This window comes from Canis lupus, chromosome 19, assembly GCF_011100685.1.
Source record: "Canis lupus familiaris isolate Mischka breed German Shepherd chromosome 19, alternate assembly UU_Cfam_GSD_1.0, whole genome shotgun sequence".
Classification (NCBI taxonomy): domain Eukaryota; kingdom Metazoa; phylum Chordata; class Mammalia; order Carnivora; family Canidae; genus Canis; species Canis lupus.
Window position 1 is genome coordinate 41838431 of NC_049240.1, and position 25026 is coordinate 41863456.

The 25026-nt window shown below is 37.1% G+C and overlaps 1 long non-coding RNA gene and 1 other non-coding gene across 22 annotated transcripts in view; one reads left to right on the forward strand and one right to left on the reverse strand.

The window, feature by feature from the left end:
- The window catches only part of LOC102154499, a 310721-nt gene that overhangs the window by 71112 nt on the left and 214583 nt on the right, over positions 1–25026 (reverse strand). For 9 of the 21 annotated variants that reach the window (XR_005374236.1, XR_005374230.1, XR_005374223.1 and 6 more), the window contains one exon: positions 21931–22048. The exons of the other annotated variants lie outside the window; for them this stretch is intronic. This is a non-coding gene — a long non-coding RNA (uncharacterized LOC102154499). The remainder of the gene's footprint in view (positions 1–21930; positions 22049–25026) is intronic. 21 annotated transcript variants of the gene reach the window in all.
- Positions 22529–22663, forward strand: LOC119877296. The gene has a single exon (XR_005374352.1). It is a non-coding gene; the product is annotated as a U4 spliceosomal RNA (small nuclear RNA).

A 25026-nucleotide genomic window follows, 5' to 3' on the forward strand; every position in this document is an offset into this window, starting at 1 on the left:
ACCTTCTTTGGGAAACCCTGCTGGATTTATGTTTAAAAAATATGGTCCTGGGACACCTGGGTGGCACAGTGGTTGAGCATCTGCCTTTGGCCCAGGTTGTGATACAGGGGTCCTGGGATGGAGTCCCATATCGGATTCCCTGCAGGGAGCCTGCTTATCCCTCTGCCTGTGTCTCTGCCTCTCTCTGTGTGTCTCTCATGAATAAATAAATAAAAATCTTTTAAAAATAAAAAAATAAAGAATATGGTCCTTTATGTTATAAATTTTTGCCCTATTAGACTCATTACCCAGGATAATTTAAAACTTCATTGTCTAAGATGGGATACTTTTGAAATCCTCAAATTATTTAGTACAGGCACAATTGGAAAGAGAAAAATTATAGAAATCAAAGCAAATGAATCCAGAGTTTATTTTAATTGGCATCTGGAGGCCTCCAAAAGAAATATCAAAACGTTGTTTCCCTTCAAGGACTTAACTCAAAATACTCAAAAGCTAATTGAAATCTTTTGAGAGGCTTTCAAAATTGGTATGTGGGCCGAACCCTCACAAGCACCTCCTCCTCCTCCTTTTGCCCCACCCACCATTCTGAGTTAGGGATACATAGGGCTAGGCACGGAAAGATAAGGGAAAGGCCCAGAATCAGGTTCCCACAAATTCTGAGCTCCCATAAAACCCAAGGACACTGAGAGGCCCCAAAGGCAGACTTCCATAAATCCCAAGGACACTGAAATGCAACAAAAACAGAGATCAGGAAATAAATCTGGCCACCTGGCTCCAAAATTCTAGAGAGTATCTTCCTTTAATGGCTGTCAAATAATCAAAGAGATTCAATAATCTTATGTCATTCACTCAAGATGGCACAAGAAATCTCAAGTCCATCAACTCCCTAGTCAGGTTTTCAACAAAAGGCCAGCCAAGAAAGTCCTCAGTGGCAACCCTGTTGGGACCCTCCTCACTTTTGAGAGCTTTCTCTGTATCCTCACTTAATAAACTTCTATCGCTTTATTCACTCTCCTTTGTCCACAAGATTCATTCTTCAACTCTATGAGACTAAAAACCAAGCTCTCTTGCATCAATTCCTTCCCCTAAGCATCTCAACACTTTCCTCCTGTTGTCTCCCCATGCTATTTCTATCCATTCCTATCTACCTTCTCCTCTAGAGCCTTAGCAAAGCAGCACATAAAATTCATTTTTGCTTCTAGATTGCAAATTTTCTTTAAAGTTTCTAAAGCAGGCCTGAAGGAGTTCAGACCAAGTTTACCCCGAAATATGCCACCTTGGCACAAGGACAATTTTGTGCTGAAGGCAAGGGAGATCCTGCAGGCTGAAAAGAAATACCTATTGCCTTCCTGTTTGTCTCATTTTGTCTTCCTGCCTGGGTCATAGAGGTTGTAGTAATGAAAAATAGAAGAAAGGCAGGCAGGGACAAGGGGTCCCACCCTAAGAGGAAACCACCTTTAAAAGGAGTTTTACACCACCTTGAAGGGAGTTCTCCACCCTTTTCCACATGAACAACATGATAGGTAGATGCGCACATGGACAAAAACCTGATTGGGTGACAGGTGCATGGAGGGTTAATCAGACTAAAACACCCTGCCAACATCCTCATAAAAACCCCTAGACTTAGGAACTCTGGGGGCAAGCCTCTCAGGTCCCCTCCCTGTTTGGGAACTTTGTACTATTGCTCAATAAACTTTCCTTTGCTGTTTACATTCTTTTTCTGGTCTACCACTTCATTCTCCAAGTGGCAAGACAAAGAACCGTGGGCACCAAAGGAAAAGAAATCCTGAAACAGTGAGTTCTTTTGGACTCTTTTGGATCTTTGGGAGTAACTCAATCTCAGGAAGACAGTATCCTCTAGGACTTATTTGGGAACCCATCTTAAACCAAAGAGATGGGTCTTTAAATACTGCCAGAAATATTTACTGTTTGCCCTGGCTGAAAACTAAAAAGAATTTTTTAAATAAGATTTTATTTATTTATTCATGAGAGACAGAGAAAGAGAGGCAGAGACACAGGCAGAGGGAGAAACAGGCTCCATGCAGAGAGCCCGACATGGGACTCGATCCCAGGTCCCCAGGATCACGGCCTGGGCTGAAGGCAGCGCTAAACTGCTGAGCCACCCAGGCTGCCCCTAAAAAGAATTTTTAAAGTTGCTCTCCAGTCAAAAGTCAGCCAGATTGGAAGCTGGTATTCAAAGCCTGATGGGAATCTTTTTTTTTTTTTTTAAGACCTCCTTTAAGTTAAAATTAGAACTATGTACCCAGAAGGAAAGAAGCAAATTGAAGGTATGGTAGTTAGATAAGTGGATCAACCTATGATGTCATTTAAGTTACAACCCAATTCTTAGAGAAATTGAAAGCAACTGTCCTTATCTTACAAATCTTTACAAAACTAGAAACATAGCTCTAGAGGCAATTCATTCAGTTCATCTATTCCTTTACCAACTCCAAACTTACCCTGTTTATCTCAAAAGACTTGTAAATTATTGGCCTTAGGAAAACAAAGTCCTTCTCCCAGGAACTTAAATTTCTTTCTCTGTCCCTTAAAGTCATTCATCCTATCATATCTTTAAAATATAAACACAGCCAACAATCACTGGAGACTGAAGGGGGAATAAAAAGAAAAGGGAAAGAGCTTTTTTGAAAACATAAACTGTTAAAAGGTCACTCGTGTCCAAACTCTAGCACAGCCTCCTTAAGATTAATTCCGGCAACAAATAAAAATCTTAAAAAATATTCTCCACAAATATTAGTAACTATAATGTCTTTACATTAGTCTGTGTATCTTTATTGTGTGTGTGTATATATACACACACATAAATATTGCAAATGTGAGATTTTTATACCCCTGGATGGCATTGTTAAAATTAATAGGTGAAGAGCTTTATTTAGTTGGTTTAAAGGCAAGTGCTGGGATCCCTGGGTGGCTCAGCGGTTTAGCGCCTGCCTTTGGCCCAGGGCGCGATCCTGGGGTCCTGGGATCGAGTCCCACGTTGGGCTCCCGGCATGGAGCCTGCTTCTCCCTCCTCCTGTATCTCTGTCTCTCTGTCTGTCTATCATGAATAAATAAATAATAAATTAAAAAAAAAAAAGCGAGTGCTTGTAAAAATTGGGCAGTCTGAAACTCTCAGGAAGAGAGAAACCAACCCAAATATTTTTAAGTTCATATGATCTGGATAAATATTTAATATAAGAACTAGTTTAAATTTGTTGATTTGATTGAAACAGGCATGTTTTTAGAGTTATTAACATTGAATATAATGTGGATAAACTTGTATTCTACCTCAATTTACTAGTTAAATTAAATGTTTTATCTTTTGTGATTTGTTAGCAAAAATAACGTGAAGATGATGGTTAGCGGTTTAATGTCTTGCAAAATTTTGATGACTAATCTAAACACGGTTATAAAGAACAAATAACTTAGGTTTTAAATAGTCTCCTAAATCCTTTTGGTAACTTAAAACCTTAGAGTTTTGCTAAGTTAAATTAGATAATGGAATTTCAGTAATTGTCTGGATCATTTTTTAAACAGGACAAATGACTATAACAGTAATTACTAAACATAAGTTTATCTACTTTTGGTTTCTTATTACAGAGAAACCAAAACACGCTTGGAAATACTAATCCTTCAATGGAAAATTTTAAAAAGGCATATGATTCTAGAAATTATAATTAAAACCGCAGGCCCAAAATATTGTCATTTTCACCAAGTTCCAAACTGGGACTTAGCACTCACCAATGTGGGAAGCACAGGCAGAAGAAAGCTGATTAATTTTCCTTACTACTACAGCCCATTGACAAGTCCTTGAAACAGGCAGAGGGACATTCTTCTAGGGACTCAACTGCTTCCATGTTAATACTTTGCTAAGAGCAAAAGACAATCTTAGCCCAACCCCCAAGACCCTGTAAGTCTACTTTAATATATAAAAATTCCTTAAAAATTTCCCTTAATCTCTAAGTCCCCCCAAGACACGTGTTGGCAATCATCCCACAAGCAAATGACCCACCGATATATATCTGAAGGGTCTCATGACTAAGGTTTTATTAGACGGTAATTAATGACCTTTTCCCAACAATAGCTACTCCCTCAAGGTCCTGGGAGCCTTGCTTTCAAATTCCTTAGAGACTTATGCTGTCCCTAAACCCTAACAACTTCCAAGTATATAATGGGCCACTCCTCATGACCTCAGGGCTGCTCTTTCTGCTTACAGGTCCTGTCCTCATGCTTTAATTTTGATCAGCACCAATGAAGTAATGGGTCACATGTGTGCTCTCCACACCCCCCCCCCCAAAGGAAGATGAAGTAATCTGCCTGAGAAGACCTCCTGTCCTTTCCTCTAAAGGAAAGTGATCTAGCCTGAAACAATCCTTTCTTTTCTTCTGCTCATAACTTCCTTGCCCCACCCTCCTTCCTATAAAAACTTTCCTTTGTATAAAAACCTTTTGTACAACTCTTTAGAGCACATCTCTACTTGCTAGGTGAGGTGATGCCTGATTCATGAATCATTTAATAAAGCCAATTAGATCTCCAAACTTGGTTTGTTTTTTGAGAGATTTAGTGGGAGTAGAGGTGATGTAGTTTTTTGAATACAGGTGAGGCTGGGTGGGGTCCATTGCTGAAGGCCAAGAAAGAATTCTTGAGACGTCTTTGGTACAAAAAAGGTGGTTTTATTGAAGCACAGGGATAGGATCCATGGGAAGAGCTGCTGCTGCCTGCTGCTGCCTGCTGCTCCCTGCTGTCCCAAGACTGTGAGGAGCAACTGAGTATACACTTTGAGGTTGGGGGTAATTAAAGATAAGGGAAATTCCAATATGATTTGCATGTTCTAAAGAAGACTCACAGGAGGCCTTGCTATTGTCAAACTAAGGTTGTTTTTCCCTTGAGCAAGGCATTAACATTAAGAAAGTTAGGAGCTTCCTGGAGGCAGGTTATACTCTGACTCCTTCAAGTATTTGTCAATGGGCTACAGGCTATAGGGACATTTAATTTTAGGTATATTTCCTTTTGCCTTTGTTTCCCACATCAGTGGGATCCAAAGTGAACTTCCAGAAGCATCCAGAAACAACAAAAAACACAGGTATGGTATCTGCGAACCCTTTGAGTTCACTCTTTCTTGCCATTTCAGAGGGCTGAAAGTAAATTCATCTCACTCTGAGCTCTGCTCTATTTCCTGTTTGAATTCCTGATCTAATTGGCTTTCCTTTCCTTTACTAAGTCAGCTCAAGCTAGAAGACGATTATACCAATTATACTGAGCCCAGTAGAGATGTCATATTTTTGCTTAGATGCAAGCCCCTAGATAATTCCTAGGTGGAAAACGTCAGTAAGGTTTCACAGGAACTGGTGGTGGTGCTCACAGGGCCTTTTTTATAGTCAGGATGCAGTACTTCTAATATATTGACACGAATATTTGTCTTGTTTTATGTAAATAAAGGTTATTTCTAGTGAGCCTCTAGGAGCCCAAAAAGCAGCAAAAACTGATGGGCACAGGTAGAGCATTTAAAGAATATTACAGTGCTTGCCACCTCAAAAAGACTCCCATTATAGGAAAAGTTGGTCATGGAACAGGTTACATTGATCATCTGCCAACTTCAAGTAAACTCCTGTGCAATAAGCTACACTATATTACATGCACACTCTCCTAACCCAGCAACATCCCTTTACAGTACTAGTTTGGCTCCAAGAAACCCAAAGTCTTAGCTATTGAGATATTCAAATTCTAAAGAGTCAAGCATGCTACACACTTGCTTACCGTATCTAAGAATTATAGTTCCAGAAGGTCCAGATATCTAGCAAGATGAAATTTTAAAAAAAAAATCTTAAAATTACAGTGGCCATTATGGGGAATGTTCCAATTAGACAAGATTGTTCATTTAAGAAGTGCACTTAAAAGTAAGTGTTCCCAAATTAAACAAAATGGGATATCTATTTTAACTGGTATACAGAAACCTCCAAAAGTTTTCAAAATTCCAAAGTAGTCTCATTAAAAGATTCATTACAGGGACGCCTGGGTGGCTCAGTAGTTGAGTGTCTGCCTTACGCTCAGGACGTGATCCGGGGTCCGGGATTGAGTCCCACATTGGGCTCCTTGCAGGGAGCCTACTTATTCCTCTGCCTATGTCTCTGCCCCCTTCTCCCTGTGTCTCTCATAAATAAACAAATAAAATCTTAAAAAAAAAAAAAAAAAAAAGATTCATTACAAAGGTTAATACACACACACACACACACACACACACACACACACACACACGAGTACCTAAGACAAAAGACTGTAAGACTGAGGTGACTCTTCCTCTTCTACCCCCCCTTTTTACCCAGTATTCAGCCAATTTTCTGTCTCACCTGCCTTCCCACTGTGAAGAGACAATCACCTTTGAAAACAAAATCACCTAAAGTTATAAGGGATCCTCCTCAGGTGTTTCACTCCTTGGTCAAAGACTAGGGCCATAGTAAAAGATTTAAACCCAGAGAGAATCCTAGAAAGTTTTCTTGTTTTTGTTTCTTTAGTAGATTACTTTCTGAGCACAGTTGAGAGGGGGAAATAAAAATTCGTGTCATTTTTTCCTTTCCAAATCCAGATCCATTGGTTATTAATCTTTTTTCTCCTGGGAATAACTTTCTCCTTCTTGCTAGTCCTGTTTTACATCCTAAGAACCTGATTTGTCTTTCTGCCTGCCTGTGACATGCAGGCTGTCAATTCCTTATTTGGCTATCTTATGAATAACCAATAAATTTATTGTAAAAATTCTATCCTTAAGGAGAACAAAAGTCCTTCTTCTAGAAAGTGCTTGCATTTTCCCCTTGTGCCTTTACAATGTAATTATACAATGTTCCCTTGGTCTTCTGCAGGAATTCTTTACTTAACCCACCTTTCTAAAATGCAAATGTCAGTGGGTAGTTCTTACCAAGTTAAAAAAAAAAAAAAGCCATTTAAAACTTATCAACGACAAAAATCTTAAGTGTATTCTCCACAAATATTAAAAGAAAGCTCTAACCAGTTAGACCAATAACTAACTTATTTTATCTACTGGAAAAACAGACTCAGATCCAGCTTTCCTAAGTAGTAAATTTTGTACCTATTTGATGGCAGTAGTTTTATTTTATTTTTATTTTATTTTATTTTATTTTATTTTATTTTTTGATGGCAGTAGTTTTAAAACAGAAGCTATAAGGTCTGCATCTATCTGTATGTTGACATGTATTCATATTTGTGTTGTAAATGTGTTCAGACCTCCAGATGGTATACTAAAATTAATTTGTAAAATAACATTTAGTTGGTTTGAAGGTAAGTACTTACAAAGATTGGGCATTCTAAAACTCAGAAAGATGAAAACTAATGGAAGTGCTTTTAAAGTTCACATAATCTAAAAAATATATGTATTTGATAATAAAAGCTAGTTTGAGATTGATGGTATTGTTTCAGGATTTCTTTTCCTTCAATGCCCATGGTTCTTGGTCATGCCACTTTGAAGAATTAAACGGTGGATCAAAGAGTGTGGGCAGCAAAGGAAAGTTTATTGAGCAATAGTATAAAACTCTCAAAGAGGGAGGGGACCTGAGATGCTTGCCCCCAGAGTTTCTAGGTCTAGGGGGTGTTATGAGAATGTTGGCAGGGCATTTTAATCTGATTAACCCTCCATGCTCCTGTCACCCAAACAGGTTTTTGTCCATGTGCTCATCTACCTATCATGTAGTTGTTCATGTGGAAAAGGGTGGAGGGCTCCTTTCAAGGTGGTGTTGAGTAACAGAAAGGTGTCTTTTTCTTCTTAAGCGTAGTTTCCTCTTAGGATGTGGCTGGGGTGGGGGCAGGGGGCTGAGGGAGGGTCTTGCCCCTGTCTGCCTCTCTTCCAATTATCCTCCATTAGTTGAATTAAAATAGACTTGTCATTTGGAGTTACCAATCTCAAATATAATACAAATAACCAACTTTTATTCTACTTAAGTTTCTTAAATTCATGTTGTATCTGTTGGAATTTGTCAGCAAAAGTGACTTAAAATGATGGTTGATTTTGTTTGTTTCATGAAGTTTTCATGGTAATTGTTAAGAATAAGTAATTGAATAAATTAAAAGGTTTGTAGATAAACTTTTAAATAATTCCAAAATATTTGGTAACCTAAAATTTTGCAGTTTTGCTAGGTTAAGTGATAAATGAGGTTGAATTCATTGGAAATCTAAAGTCTTTTCCGTGGGATCCCTGGGTGGTGCAGTGGTTTGGCGCCTGCCTTTGGCCCAGGGCACGATCCTGGAGACCCGGGATCGAATCCCACATCGGGCTCCCGGTGCATGGAACCTGCTTGTGTCTCTGCCTCTCTTTCTCTCTCTATGTGTGTGACTATCATAAATAAATAAAAATTAAAAAAAAATAAAGTCTTTTCCAAATAAGTTAAAATACTAAAATATTGATTATTAAACATAGGTTTATATGCTTGTGTCTGATCACAAAGAAACTAAAGATAGTTTGGTCTGTTAGTAAACATGTTTTACTGGCTGTACTACAAAAAAGCACAATCCTAATAAGTTTTAGATTTATTCATAAATTCGCAAATCAAAAAAATGCTGATATGGCAGGCCATTCACAGCTACCTACTACTTAATTTTTACTAGAAATTAAGGTTTCTAAGCATAAAGAATAATAATAAATATAATTAAAACTACTGGAAATACTGAAGTAAATAAATGTATATGCAAGAAAAGAGATGTGTTTTTGGTAAAAGAAAAAAAAAGATATGAAAAATGGAAATACATTTTTGTAGAGGGAAAAGTAAGTAGTTTTGTCCTAAAATGAGACTGGGTGGGTATAGAGAAAAAAAACTTAGCACAGGGATGCCTGGGTGGCTCAGTGGTTGAGTGTCTGCCTTTGGCTCAGGGCATGATCCCCAAGTCCTGGGATCAAGTCCTGCATTGGGTTCCTGCAGGGAGCCTGCCTCTCCCTCTGCCTGTGTCTCTGCCTCTCTCTCTCTCTGTCTGTCATGAATAAATAAGTAGAATCTTTAAAGAAAAAAAAAAGATGTGAATTAAAGATCTTTAGAAAAGAATTTTATGAGTAGTCAGAACATATATATATATATATATATGTAATATATGTGCGTGTGTCTTTTTAACCTGGAATACTCAGGCTTATTTAATATGCAAAATACATAGCAAATATTGTCAGATAAGTAATACTAAGTGTTCTTTAGATTATGTTTGTAAGATTGTGGTATATGTAGCTAAAGTCCAGTCGGTTTCTGCAAAAATGACACCTCATCAGATTTTTGCCATTCTAATATTCTTGTGACATGTCAATAGTTTGGTTCTGAAAACAAATTAATATATACAAATAATGGTTGTGAATTTAATACACAATCAGGGCTAGAAGAAGCCCACGATAGCCTTCCTGGCTCTCTGACAAACCCCACTTTTCAGTTTTTACATTCCTTCACTCACAATAGTACACTTAAAATGACTTATATTTATGAACAAACATTAGTGTAGAGACTTCTATAAAATTTTTAAACCTGAAACTTACCCTTATTAAACTGCCCTTATAAACTGTATGAGTTATCAATATGTCTTTACTATATGTATGTATTATGGATGGGTTACAGTCTTTCTTTACTACAAAGCTTGCGGTAAAACAAAACAAAACACAATTTTTTTTTTTTAAAGTTTCCCACCTGAGGTGAATTTTCCATTATTTCCAGTGATCAAAGCACCCATTTCACTGGACAAATCAAAGAAGCCTTAATAAAAACCCTACAAAATTCTTGAAACTCTATCAGTATAGAACCTTCTATTGATCCATTATTGTCTTATACTGGTATAACCTGGTACTGTTAAGTCTCTAATGTTTTATCCTCAGGTCTGTCATCAACTGATTTAAAAAAAGCCTTCCTAAAGTCTAATTCAAAAAAGCCCATCCATCTCAATCTACAGCCTGGTAACTTGGTACTCTAAAACATCAAAAAAGACAGCCCTTGTACCATGAAAAGCAACCTTACCGTGTGCTCCTGACCACTGACACTGCTACAAAGCTAAAAGATGCTAGAGGCCTCTAAATCAAACTGACAAGAAGGAGAATTAACTAACATTAAGGTATGGGCTGCTTCCACTCAAGACACAGATCAGGACTTCATATTTCAACTAAACATAAAATCCTTTCTCTTTCTTTTCTGTTCCTTTACTCTGGAATTGGCCTAAAAGGATGGCAACCTCATTAGTATCTCCCAGGCCACTGCTAAGGGAAGACAACCTCTTTTATTTCAGGTTAGAAAAAAAAAAAAAAAATCTAACTGGGCGTCTAACTTTTCACAAGAAAAAAAATAAGACCTCTCATTGGTCACTTCCCTAAATTCACATTGCTGAGTTAAAAAGGAAACCTCATATGGCAGATCCCCATTTCCTTAGTTAGGGATAAATGTAAATGAGGTTATGATCAAAAACTTCTCCTTAATTCTTAAAATTACTGCCTAAAATCTTCTAAAAGCAATAGCAGCCTAACAAAAATCCTTAGTCTCTCTGTCCTAGGCTGTCCTTAATAATAGAATAGCTCTTGGTTATAGTTGAGCTGAGCAAGGAGGTGTTTGAGCTGTGTCCAACTACCTGCTGTGCCTGGATTAACCCTTCTGGGGAAGTTAAAACTCAATTACTTAGGAATAAGCCAATTGGCTTTTTAAAATGTAACTTCTTTCATGAGCTTTTTCTTTGACTTATTTGATTTTGATTTCTTTAAGTATTGGAGACCAGCATTACAAAGTACAGTCCAAATATATTGGAGATTATCCTGCTTAGAGTAATCTTAAGCATCTCTTGGGTGCACTATATTCTCTCAAAAGTTTTAAATGCCTGTTTGAAGCTACTAACCACCAAGTTGACTACCAAATGATCTTCCTAAGACTGGGATATTTAAGGAATGAAGTAAATAACCAATTTAAACAATGTGTTGAGAAGCTGTGACCTATGACTACCACAGAGGCTAAAAAAAATATCCGGACCTATATACCAAAGGAGCTATAAAAACTGTGAACTGTACTTTTGGGGAAGATAGGGGAGCAGAAAGATCCTAAACTGACTTTGTTTCACATGTACACCTAGATAGCACCCACATCAATGTAAAAACAGAAAATGTCCTGAAGACTGGAAGAATAGGTTCTCTAAAGCTAAATACAGAGAAGAGGCCACACTGAAGAGGGTAGGAAGGTCAGAGACTAGTGAGAAGCTAAAAGAGAGCCATTGCAAATGGGGCTCAGCCACAACAGTAGGTGAGGAGAAAAATGAAAATATTCACCGAATTTGTTTAGGCAGGAATATGGGGAGCATGCATGTGAGTAGATTCTAGTGATAGTTAGATCCAAAACGGAAAGTAGGAGACTTGATTAACCCAAGTTTGTCACCATAGATACAGTCACCTGGAATTTATGGTTTAATGTGCTACATTGAATATCTAAGGAGTCCTACTAATAGGCACCTAGGTTGGCTAATTTAAGCCTGGAGACAGTGTTGGATTAAACATGCTCTAAGAGGACAAAAGCTCAAGGAGATGAAGAGTTTGAATGGAACTACTTTGAACCTGCTCACTCATTAACTTTGCTTTCATGAAAGTCTCAGAACATACCACCTTTATCAAGGCATTAAGTAATGCACTGGTAAACTGGGAAAGTAATTTTACCGAGAGGTAGCAAGGTCATTCCTGACTTCACGTCCTTTTCACGAGAACAACTGTTTTTGGATGCCTTGTGAAAATCCTGAAAACATGGGACTGAGTCTGAAGCAACCTCCCTTCCCCATACCACAGAGATGGAAAGAATGCATCACAAGGTTAAGTGGAGAGTCTACACATTAACCACATCACCTCTCCCCCAGGCTGGCACAGCAGCAAATGAAGAGGGCTTCCTGAGCCTACAGTTCTTCTAGAGGTAAAAAGGAGCCCAGGGTAGACATCTAACCTCCTCACCATTGTGGGTTGCTTATTGGGAGTCCCCCTCTGGTCTCTCCTCATGGAGATCATGGAGGAATCTGCAGGGCTTGGGGACTAGGGATTGAGCTGTAATGGAGAAGGGGAGAGGAGCTTACAGCAGCCAACACTTGGAACTTGGCATACTAAGCTCCTCCTTGTGATACCCAAGTAGTAGTCTCAACCATCAGCTTTGTTCATCTGCAGACTCAAGATGGTGATCAGGGATGCCTGAGTGGCTTAGCAGTTGAGCGTTTGACTTTGGCACAGGGCGTGATCCTGGGGTTCTGGGATCGAGTCCCACATTGGGCTCCTTATAAGAAGTCTGCTTCTCCCTCTGCCTATGTCTCGGCCTCTCTCTCTGTCTCTCATGAATAAATAAATAAAATCTTTGAAAAGAAAAATGGTGACCAAACCTGACCAGGATACTTGACGGAATATAAGTATGTCTGATTAGAACTTTAAATAAAGAGCTCTGCTGGCCCTGGAACTTGGCTGGTCCTTTCCCTGGGGCAGGAGAGCAAAGTTGTACCCCCGTTCACTAATGAATGTAGTTCCCAGCCCCATATGGTCAGAAAGCTTAGTTGGGACATCTAGTGGGCTACTTAGCCCAGAACACTGGAGCAGAGAGCCTGGTAGGCAGTAATGATCATACACAAAGCAAGGCCAGGGGCTCCATTTGCCTGGGGGAACGTGGGCCACAGTTTGGCTTGAGTCAAGATCCCAAACACAGAGTGTTGCCAGACTTAGAGCTTTCTCTGCCAAGGGGGAGGGAGCGAACTCATCGCCCTGCCCACTGCTGAGGATAGCTTTTCATCCTACCTGATCAGGAAGCCAGGCCTGAGTTCTGAGGAATGGCTTAGGCCAGCATCACTCAAGCAGTGAGCCCAGTCAGCAGCTTGTCTATCTGGAGAGTCAAGTCAGTAATCCTGCCTGGCCAAAGAGTTTGGTGCCTAGGTCTGTCTGATTAGCTCCTCAAATAAAAGTCTTGCCAGATTTGGGGACTGCTGTGTGCCCTACCCTTCTGAGGCAGGGAAATTAATCTACAGTCCTACCACAGCTGAATATAGCCTCCAAACCTTGCTGGTCAGGATACTTTTCCAGATCTCTGGGGAACCTTGGCAGCTTACTCTGCAGCCCAGATTATAGTGGCACTTGAGAGGCTGACCAGTGGCTCTCCATCTGCAGAACCAAGACAATGGCCACGTCTGATCAGGGAGCTTAGCACGAAGTCTTGAAGTCTTGTCTGATTTGATTCCCAAAGAGCCTTGACAGCCCCAGGGCCTCATCTGCAGTCCCAACTGGGAAGAGAAGCTAATTTACATCCCTCTACAAAGCTGAATACAGCCTCCAGCCTGACCTGACCAGGAAATCTAACCAGGAGCTTCCAAGAATCTATGGAGCCCATTCTGAAATTTTGATTACAGTGGCACTTGAGCAGAGAATCTGGCTGGCAACTCTACCTATCTGCAGTACTAGGATAATGGCCCATTAGGAGAGGGAGCCTCGTGCATAGTTCTGCCTAATTTGATTCCTAAACAAGACCTTTGCCAGCCTTGGGGCATATATGGGGCCCTGCCTAGGCAGGGAAAACTAATTCACAGTCCTGCCCATAGGTGGGCAGCTTTCTGTCTGCCTGACAAGGGAATGTAAATAGAGCACAGGGGAAAGCAGTCTAGCCCACCCTACAGCCTTGCTTAAACTGAAAAGAATCCATCTGCAGAGCAAATTTGGTAGCCCTGTCTAGCCAGGGAATTCAGTACTCAAATTGCTTGATTCTGGTCCCCAAAACATGAGCCATATAGGCTTTGGGGCTTATTCTGCTGCCCCAACAAGGCAGTGGAAGCTAATTCATAGTAGCATCTATTGGTGAGTATAGTACCCAGTCCAGTCCCACCCACATAGGAGTCTTGTCCAGAGAATCCAAGCAATTGTGGAATCCATCCTACAGCCTTGCTTGGGCAGGGAACCAGCCCATTTGTCCTATTTAGCTGCTGTCAGCCAGCAGCTTCACCCCCATCAACCTCAGAATTGGGCAGTAATGTTGTCCCAAAATAGATCCTGATAGCACACTCCACCTACCCAAGGATGTTTTCAACTGACTATATCCAGAGCCCTAACCTAACCTGGACATACTAGTAAAGAAATATCTCTGCCAAAGTGAACCCATAAAGTCTGGAACACAGCATGGCTTACTCAGATGCACAGATACCAAATGTAAGGAATCAAGGAGAGTGAAAAACAAGGTAGATATGATGCCATCAAAGGAAACTAATAAAGCTCCAAAGACTGATTCTAAAGAAATGGTGATCTATGAACTATCAGATGGAGAATTCAGAATAATTCTCTTGAAGTTTAGTGAACTTTAAGAACACACATGCAGACAATTGAACAGAATTAGGAAAACAACAAGAACAAAATGAGAAGTCTGACAAATAGCAATAGAAAAAAGAAAAATAATTATTTTAAAATGTATCTATAAAAAATAAAATGTATCTATAGGAAATGCTAGATATTAACTTACTGCAGTAATCATTTTGCAAAATACGTAAGTCATTATGCCGTATGCCTTAAAATTGTATAGTGCTGTATGCCAATTATGTCTCAATAAAACTGAAGGAAGATTAAAAAAAAAATGCATTGAAAAGAGAGATCCAGTTTCCATAATAAGTTCTGTGGTAGCTGATTTCTGTAGGCTAGAGATAATGGTGGATAATGCTGCAATGGAATTAGGTTCCCTGTTTTTAAAGAGAATAATAAGATTCTACATGGGAAAGTTCAGGCTGCTGTACTTAAAAATCAGCAATGGAAACTGGGAACAATATTCACAAAAATTTGCAGGACAGAGTGGTAATCAGAATATTTCAATCCATAAGGATCTGTGGTGATTGTTAATTGACCACAAGTTCCCTAGAAATAGATTGGAAGGTCTTTAGGGCACTGCTATACATATATAGAAAGAAAAATTCTAGATCTGTGTGGCACAGACCTGGCTGACTATATTAGAGAATTGTGGTCTCTTATACAATACCCAGATTTAGGATAATTTATGGACCTAGAGCCCCTTGATAGGAAAGGAGATCTACAATGTAACTAGTACAGTATACTATAAATCATAGCTCGAGCCTTCCCCAGAGAGACCTGTGGCCATTTTCCATCATCTTTTTGCCCTACAGATATGGAAACATACAGACATAATTCTGGACTTTGGGACATAATTAGGTACTGGCTATTAACTGATGCAAATCCCTAGGTGCTGAAAACATTACTACATTTCACAAGTGAAAGAGGGGACTTGTGAAGGTCAGGTGATAGGTAAACCTCTGACTCCAATCATTATCTCACAATGAGTCCAGAGAAAGCTCATACACATCCTGCGCTGATTTACCCTGTCCAAGAATTAAGACTTCCTTAATAAGAGAATAGCGGTTTTCAAACTTTACCATATATCGGAGTTGCCTGGAATATTAGCTAAAATACAGATTGCATGACACCCTCTAACCAAGTCTCTGCCTGTAAAGTCTCTGCTGGAGCCTGCCAGTCTGCACATCTAAGTTTCTGAATGATAGTGATGCTTCTAGTCTGGAGATTATACTTTGAGAACCCTATCTACCATAATATCCCTTGTTCTATGGTTCAGGTAACCAATTGAGTGTTTTTCTAACTTAGTGGTTCTCGAAATATCATTTTCTGATACACGGAATGAGAGCCATTTATGCTCTTTTATCTTATCTGAACAGTGCAAAAGCCAGAGGTCTTCTAGTATACGTCACCACAAACTTAATTAGATGGTGATATTAATTACAGTTCTCTTTCTGGATATAGTATTTTCCTGGAGCAAAACAACACAGTCCTTGGCACCTAGTATACAAATACTAACTTGGTAAGTTTTCCCCTTATTGGTATGAACGAAGTTAGTTAGAAGCTGTGTATCTTCACATATTGGCAATGATACAATATTATGATCTTGTCACCAGACCATTTCTAACCCTTTTGTTCTCTATCCATAATATATTCCAAAGGGAGCTTGATTTTCCTGATGTGCTGCAAATATTACACTAGCTCATTATATTGGTAACATTTCCTCATTACACTTAAAGAGTACAAAGTAAAACATGTGTGCCAGAGAGTAGGCCATAAATATCTATGAACATTCAGAGGCCTGCCATGTTGAAAATTCTGGACCCACTGATCGGCAGCATGTTGGGATATCTCCTATAAAGTAAAAAGAGAAACTGCTATACTTTGCCCTGCTCATCAATGAAGAAACAGATCCAATTGTGGTGATACTCTAGATTTGGAGCTATTATTTATTAAGGAATACTGTTTAAAGGTGTTTACTGGGTTAACTGGAAGACTCTTGATTTGGGTGGAGCCTTTGCAACATAAAGTCTCTGCAGCAAGTATAGGCTGCAGTGCAAGCTGCACTGTCATTGGGATATGTGACCCATAGACATACTGTTTTGGAAATACTGTGCTAGAGAGATGCTTAATGAAACATCTAGCAAGCCCCTGTAGAAGAACCACAGTGCAGACCCTGTGGGGTCTTTGCTCTCTTTAACTAACAACTATACTCCACTTGAAAAGTAGCCCCTGGTTTGCTACTGGGCAGAAGGAGAAACTGAACACACTACAGGGCACTATTTATGCAATCTAAATCGCGTGTTATATACTTGTTATATACTCGGTGTTATATAACTTACCAAATCATAAAATTGGAACATTTACAGAAGTAATTGTATTATAAAGTGGAAATAGCATGCAATCTAGTGCTAGCAGGTCAATAGAATGCATGGGTTAAATGTCACAAAGTGGTCAAGATTTCAGTGCCTGCTCCTGCTACTTCACTGTCTCTCCTTCATCCTAGTTATGGCCTCACCGCAAGTACTGTGAGAAGAGTTAATGAAAAGGAAAAAGGAAAGATCTGGATTATGAATAAATCAACACAATATTCTCTTACTAGGTGGAAATGGAGAAAAAAGAAAGACAGTGCTGATGGGTATCTTCCTAGTGAGTGGATTGTTCACTTACATTAGAGATGACCCATGGTAAAGACTGACATAATTCATAGGTGATACTATATGCTAGCTGGTAAATCAGGTACTTGAACAAAATTGGAAAACTGGTGACAACAAATCTAAGTGGATGAATACCTTGGCAAAGAGTATAAAAATATTCACATTCTACATAAATGCCTATCAGAGGGTATCTACAGCATCAGACACTCTTAATAATTAATGCATAAGATCCATTCTTTGATGTCAGCCTCTTTCCCCAGGCACTCTGGCATTTGCTCAATGAGCTCATATATAATGAAGCCCTGATAGCAGGGGCAGAGGCTATACATAGCTCAATAGCATGTACTTTCTCTTGCAAAAGCTTAACTACATATCATTATTGTTGAGTGCAAAATCTGTTAATAACAGAGACCAATACTGAGACCAAAATGTCACCAGTTTTTTACAATTTTGGGAACTGTATAAACTTATAGTTCTGGGAAGTCCAAGATAAATGCACTAGCAAATTCTGTGTCTGGTAAGAGCCCACTTCCTTGATAAGCTTATTTTTTGTTTTTCGTTTTTTTTTTTTTTTTTAATATAGCTGACTATGTTATATTATTTTCATGTGTATAACAGGGATTCAACAACTCTATGGAACTCTCTGCTCACCACAAGTGTAACTCCCATCTATCAACCTATAATAACACTATTATATCATTGACTATATTCCCTATGCTGCACCTTTCATCCCCTACAGAGCTATATTTTCACTTTGACCTCAGCATGAAAGGAATGGTTGGGAGAGATCCCTAAGGCCTCGTGTCCTGGGGTATTAATCCTATTTATGAGAGTGCTCCATCCTGACCTAATCCCCTCCCAAACCCCACCTCCAAATGCCATTGCATTGGGGATTAGGTTTCAACATACAAAATTTGGACAGATAAATGTTCAATCCATTGCAAGGTAAGAGTAAATTACTCTTAGATTTCACCAAATCACCCAAAGAATTTTTGCATTCTGTTCATAGCATCTGGGGATTGGTATGTTTGGAGGTCTTAGAGACCTCAGTTTATTGACTCAATATGTTATTGCTTAAAATTCAGGTTCTATCTAGTTATAAACTTCTATAAATTAAATTTTAATGAACATTCTTGTGCAAGATGTGCCTTGTCATAGAGAATTGCTGGTTCATATGACCAAAGCTTGGTTTTTCTTAGAGACTAGCAGACAGTTTCCAAAGTGGTTGTACAGTATTACACTCTCAACAGAAGAGCTCTAGTTGCTCTATATCCTTACAAATCCTTGGAGTTTAATATTAGCTGGTTTGGTATGTATGGTGTTTGTAATTAATTTTAAAATCTCATTGTGAAAAAAAATAAAATCTCATTGTGACTGTAATTTGTATTATAGTCATGGAATTGAGAACCTTTTCATATGCTTATTGACATATGGATATCTTATTTTTCTGAAGTATTTGCCCAAGTATTTTTGTTATCTGAAAAAAAAAGTTATCATTTTAATGATCTGTAGGATTATTTTATATGTTCTGGATGTAAATCCTTTGCCAGATACAGGTTTTGTAGATATACCTTCCAAGTTGTGGTTTGTCTTTTTACTTCCTTAACTTCATCTTTTGGTGTATTTTGGAGATTTTATTTTTAAGTCAAATTGTTTTTATGCTTAGCACCTTCTTTGTTCTAATTAAGAAATATTTGCCTATGCCAGATATATCTGTGTTTCCTTCTAGAAGCTTAAAATATTACTTTTGACATTTAGGCTTCTGATCCATTTTGTATTAATTTTGGTACAAGGGGTAAGGTGTATGTGTGGAGGGGGTCAGTGGTAACTAATTTTATAAACATTTTTTCTTCCATTTGGGTATCTAATTTCTCCAGAAATATTTGTTGTGATGATTAATTTTATGTATCAACCTGACTGGGCTAAGGGAGGCCCAGCTAGCTGGCAAAACATTATTTCTGGGTGTACCTGTGAGGATGTTTCTGTAAGAGACTGGCATTTTGATTCAGTAGACTGAATAGACAACCACTCATGGAGCTCCCAGATGGCTCAGTCGGTTAAATATCTGATTCTTGATTGCAGCTCAGGTCATGATCTCAGAGTTGTAAGATGGGCCCCACATCAGGCCCATGATGGGCATAAAGCCTGCTTAAGATTTTCTGTCTCCTTATGCCCTTCCCCACTATCCTGACCAATGTGATGGGCATCAGCCAATACATTGAGGGTCTAAATAGAACAAAAAAGTGAAGGAAGAGTGAATTCTCTCTTTCTCTTATCTGAAGCTGAGACATCCATCTTTTCCTCAAACCTGTGGAGCTCCTGGTTCTTGGGCCTTTAGACATTGGGACTTAAACAAGCACCTACCCTTCAGATTTAGACTATATCACTGGCTTTCCTGGTGCTCCAGCTTGCAGAGGAGGTATATTGTGAAACTTAGATTCCATAATCACATGAGACAATTCCTATAATATATCTCCTTTTATCTACACCTATCTCTCTCTATATATCTAATTAGTTCTATTTCTCTGGGGAATCCTAAATTTTTTAATTGAATAAATCTCCCTTCATCTTACTGAACTGCATAGGTGCCTCCATCAAAACCAAGTAATTACATATATGGGTTTATTTCTAGACTTTTTGTTGTTGTTCTACTAGTCTATTTGCTCACATGTATGCTAATATTTCATTGGCTCAATTAATGTAGTTTTATTCTAAATGTTGAAATATGGTACCTCAGCCTTCTTTTTCTTTTTCTAGTCTGCCTGACTCTTCTTTCTTTAAATGAATATATAAAATGTATATTTATAATCATTTATTTTTATATTTTTAAAAGATTTTATTTATTCATGAGAGACACAGAGAGAGAGAAAGAGAGAGGCAGAGACACAGGCAGAGGGAGAAGCAGGCTCTAGGTAGGGAGCCCGATGTGGGACTTGATCCTGGGACTCCAGGATCATGCCCTGGGCCAAAGGCAGTTGCTAAACCGCTAAGCCACCCAGGTGTCCCAAAATGTATATTTATAATAATTTATGTACTATGTTTTAGAAGTCTAATGATAAGAATATATAACATACATGATTATTAAAACATAGTAATATGTAATTATGTATCTACTATAAGGTTTATAATTCTTTTATAAGCAATCAACTTTAAGTTCTAAAATAAAAAACCACTAGAATTTGGAAGGGGGTAAATGTGAATCTACAGATCAACTTCAGGAGAAATGATATCTTAATATTCAGACTTTCAATTTGTGACAATAGTATCTCTCTACATTTATGTATACCTTTAACTTCTTTCACGAATTTTCAATGTATAGTTTTTACATGTGGTAAAAATTAAGTATTTTAAGTTTTTTGGGATGCTGCTATAAATTATATTATTTTTCAATTTTATTTCCCATTTATTACTATACATTTATAGAAACTGATGGTCTAAGTGGCTCTTATCCACAATTTTTTAATTTATATCTCTTTTTCCCTGTGTTTTTGTTTAGATAATTTCAAATGACCTTTGAAGTTAGTAATTCTGTTTTCCTTCTGTATCCACTCTACTTTTAAGCCAATCAAAAGAATTTTTCATTTCAAATATAATTTTTAGCTCCAGAATTTTGTTTTTTTTTTCTAAACTCTTCATCTTTATACCATTTCATCCACATTTCTAATTCTTATTTTTTACTCTATTAATTCCTGCATTTGTGTCATCTACAGTTCTGCTTCTTGGGACTTTTTTACTTTTTACTGTAATCACATTGACCTGCCACTTTGCAGGACTTCTAATTACTCTTGTGTATCCTGTATTTTAGATATAAAATAGTAGCAGAAACTCAAGTAGATAATAAATTCTTCCAGAAACGACTTGCTTTGCTCCTTTGTTATGCAGTTAGGTGCTTATATCTTCACTTTAAGCGATAGGTTAGGTGACTTGTATTCTAGTTTTTCACAGTGAGATTAGGTCCTGTCCACTAGCAGGGCTTTGAAATTTAATCAAAAAGAAATTAAACAATTTCTTTTCATTTTCCAAACAGCCTCTAATTTTTTAGGACCATTGCTCAGTTACCCAGATTTCTTATGAGGAGAATTGGCTAGCAGCCATGTCAGCCGTTTTGCAGTGGCAAAGATTTCAGCTGATTTCTGCTTAATGCTCCTTTGTGTATAATGTTTTATACCAATTTTCTTTTCTCTGTAGACTCAACAACTGCATTAATAAAGAATGTTGCTTGTCTTTCTCATCTCTGAAGGGCCATCATCTTTCAAAAATTATTTTATTGGGATCCCTGGGTGGCGTAGCGGTTTAGCGCCTGCCTTTGGCCCAGGGTGCAATCCTGGAGACCCGGGATCGAATCCCACGTCAGGCTCCCGGTGCATGGAGCCTGCTTCTCCCTCTGCCTATGTCTCTGCCTCTCTCTCTCTCTCTCTCTCTGTGACTATCATAAATAAATAAAAATTAAAAAAAATTATTTTATTTAGACTTGTTTATATCTTAGTTCTTTCATGGCTTTAAATAGTATATAAAGTTGTATGCTTTTTCTTAATATTAATGTGCTCAGTTATTTTGTGATTCTATTTTAACCGAGGTCAGAACTCCAACATACATATTTTATGTTAATTAATTTTTCTCCCATCCTTCACTACTTTTCCTGCTGTCATATATGAAGAACAAAGAGTAGTGTTTTAGGTTTCATTGAATTGATACCATCTCAGGATGATAAGGTAGCTATTAGGACTTTGCATGGAGCCTGATGTTTTTAAAAGAACAGAGGGAAAAGTATATTCTGAGGAGGAAAATGAAAGGCTGAATCTTACTTTTTGTCCTGCAGATTTAACTTTCACATTTCTCATGCTCTCTGCTCTAGAAAATAATTTATAAATCACAACAGTGAACTCCCTTACCCATTTAACACCAATTTGGTTAAGTCACTAAGCAAAACATACTGGTAGAAATGGAAGGAGGCCACGTCTGACCATTCTGAGATACCTGCAATGTACCAGGATTCATGATGGTTGATTCAGTGGTGGCTCCAAAAGTATACACACGTGTTAGTTAGGCTGAATACTTAATATTTGTGCACTTCACTGTGTGTGTAAACTCCAACCTGTGAAGAGCATGTAATTAAGTGATGAGTCACTAAATTCTACTCCGGAAACCAATATTACCCTATATGTTAACTAACTAGAATTTAAATAAAAACTTAAGGGATCCCTGGGTGGCGCAGCGGTTTGGCGCCTGCCTTTGGCCCAGGGCGCGATCCTGGAGACCCGGGATCAAATCCCACGTCGGGCTCCCGGTGCATGGAGCCTGCTTCTCCCTCTGCCTGTGTCTCTGCCTCTCTCTCTCTCTCTGTGACTATGACTATCATAAATAAATAAAAAAAAAAAAAAAAAAAAAAAAAATTTAAATAAAAACTTAAAACAAATCAAAATTTATATAGAGAGATATAACATTCTATTTAATAGTGAACTTTTGAATTTTCCTTGTGAAATAAAAAAAAAAAGATGAAGATGTCCATTATTACTATCTCTACCCAACATTGTACAACATAGTGTAAATTCCTCTCTACTACAACATGGCAAGAAGTTTTGTGCAGTGGCAATATCGTACCCAATGAGGTTTATCCAAGGCGTGATTATTGCTAATTGAAACATGGCAAGAAGAAAAAAAGTATAGCGTTTAGGAAAAAAAAACAAATTGGTCATAATTCACATCTGACATCATCATTTGAAAAACTAAAATATTAAATATTAATATTAATTAATATTAAAAGTAAAATTGAAAAATGAATTTAACAAGGCCTTGAAAAATGAATTTAGTAAGGTTTATATAACGACAACACAAAGTCATTATATACACATATTTCTATGCAATAACATAAAATTACAAACTCATGCTTTTTTGAAATTATACTATTTAATTAGCACCAAGAATCAAATATCGAAGAGTAAAATTGAAAGTTGTATAAGATAGAAAAATTACAAGACATTTTTGAGAGAATTTAAAGGTAACCTGTCCAAGTAACTGAAACTTTATGAATCATAATAGTAAGAATTATAAAAATGTTAATTATCTCCAAATTTATCAGTAAATTAAAGGAAATTTCAAAATATATGTTTGTATAAATTCACAAGCTGGTTCTTAAATATATATGAGAATACAATACAATAGGCCAAGAACATACAAGACAAAGCTGTAAAAGAAGAACACAATTGGAGGAATGTTAATACCAGATATCAAAACTTATTATAAAGCAACACCAATTAAGGCCATGTAGTGTTGATGCAAAACAGACTAATAAATCAAATGAATAAAATAGAGAATCTAAAAAAGGCTCTACACATCTTTAATTTATATCAAAGAGGACTCTATAATATAGCAAGAATTGTCTTTTCAGTAATTGATGCTGAGTCTACTGGATACCCATATAGAAAAATATTTAATCTTGACACGTACCTCACACCATATGCAAAAATCAGTTCCAGAAGGACTGTAAATCTGAATGTCATAGATAAAGCAATAAAACTTTTGGAAGCAAATATGTTATAATATCGTAATAAGTTTTGGGTTGGCAAAGATTTCTTATGCTGGACATAGAAACATAAACTATGAAATAAAAGACTAATAGATAAATTATATTAACATTTAAAGTATTTATTAATCAAAAGACACCATTACAGAAAGTGAAAAGGTAAAGCAAGAAGATATATGCATCCAGAACATATGAACTATTATGAACCAATAAAAGGAAGACAATACAATAGGAAAATAAACCAAAGACCTGAACAAGTTATAAAACAATATCCAAATGGTCAATTAATGAAAAAGTAGTAAATTTCATTAGTCCTCAACAAACCAAAGCTGAAACTACAATGAGATATCACGATACATTTGCAAAATGGTAAAAATAAAAATAAATGTAAAATAAGATAGTATCAAGGGTAAGAGTATGGCATAATGGAAGCCCTTGTAAATTAACAAAGGGAGTGTAAATTTGTACTGTGACCTTCTATAAACTTTGTAGCAATTTCCACTAAAATAGAATAAAAGCACATCCAATGACCCATAGATTCCATTTATTTGTATAAATGGACCTAAGAGATATGTAGAAGAATATACATAAATATGCCATTACTTATAACCCTAAAATAGAAACAACCCAAATGTTTGATGGAGGATTGGGTAAAGTGTGGTCAGTTAATACAATGGAGTGCCATAAAATGACAATGATGTCAATATTTTTACATGAAATGAAGATTAATTTCACACATAGGTTAAGCAAAAGAAATCATATACAATGGAATGTATACCGCATGATTCTATGTAAAGTTCAACAATGGAATAGTGTTAATTTTGTATATGTTAAACTATGTGGTGTACATTTATGATTTGTGCAGTATTTGGCATGCATGATATGCTATTAAATATTCACTGGAAAAGAATCAAATATACATTTACAGGTTTCCAAAAATGTATTTCCTAGGAAACCAAAACAGAAATTAAAGCACCAATGCATAAGCACATATATGCAATGGTGTTAACTGTAGAATTTTCATAGAAAAAGAAAAAAGAGTGACAAATTCCTTATAATGAAGACTGTTTAATAAATGATGGTATCTGCACATCATGGGATATGATACAGCCATGAGAATTAGAGTTACTATTTGACTTGGAAATATTTCCATGAAATATCGAGTAAATAAAGTGAGGAGTAGGAAAAGGAGGTAGAGTATTTAATTTTCACTTAAAAAAAATCACCCAAAACTTTTGTTTTAAATATATTTGTATATATTTATATATAAAACATATAAATATGAGTATACATTAATATATATTCATATAAATATAAATAAATCATATACATTTTATAAACATAAATTTTATATACTACTATGAGATCACGGGGAATTTTGAATAATGCCTACATTCTCGGTAGGAGGTAAGGATTGACGTGTGGAAAGATGAGAATAAGGGGATTAGACAAATGTAAATTAAGAAAAACATAACCCTTAAAGATTAGTTTTGTTACAGTGAATAGATATGTAAACACAAGATAAATAATAGAAAATGAAAATAAAGATT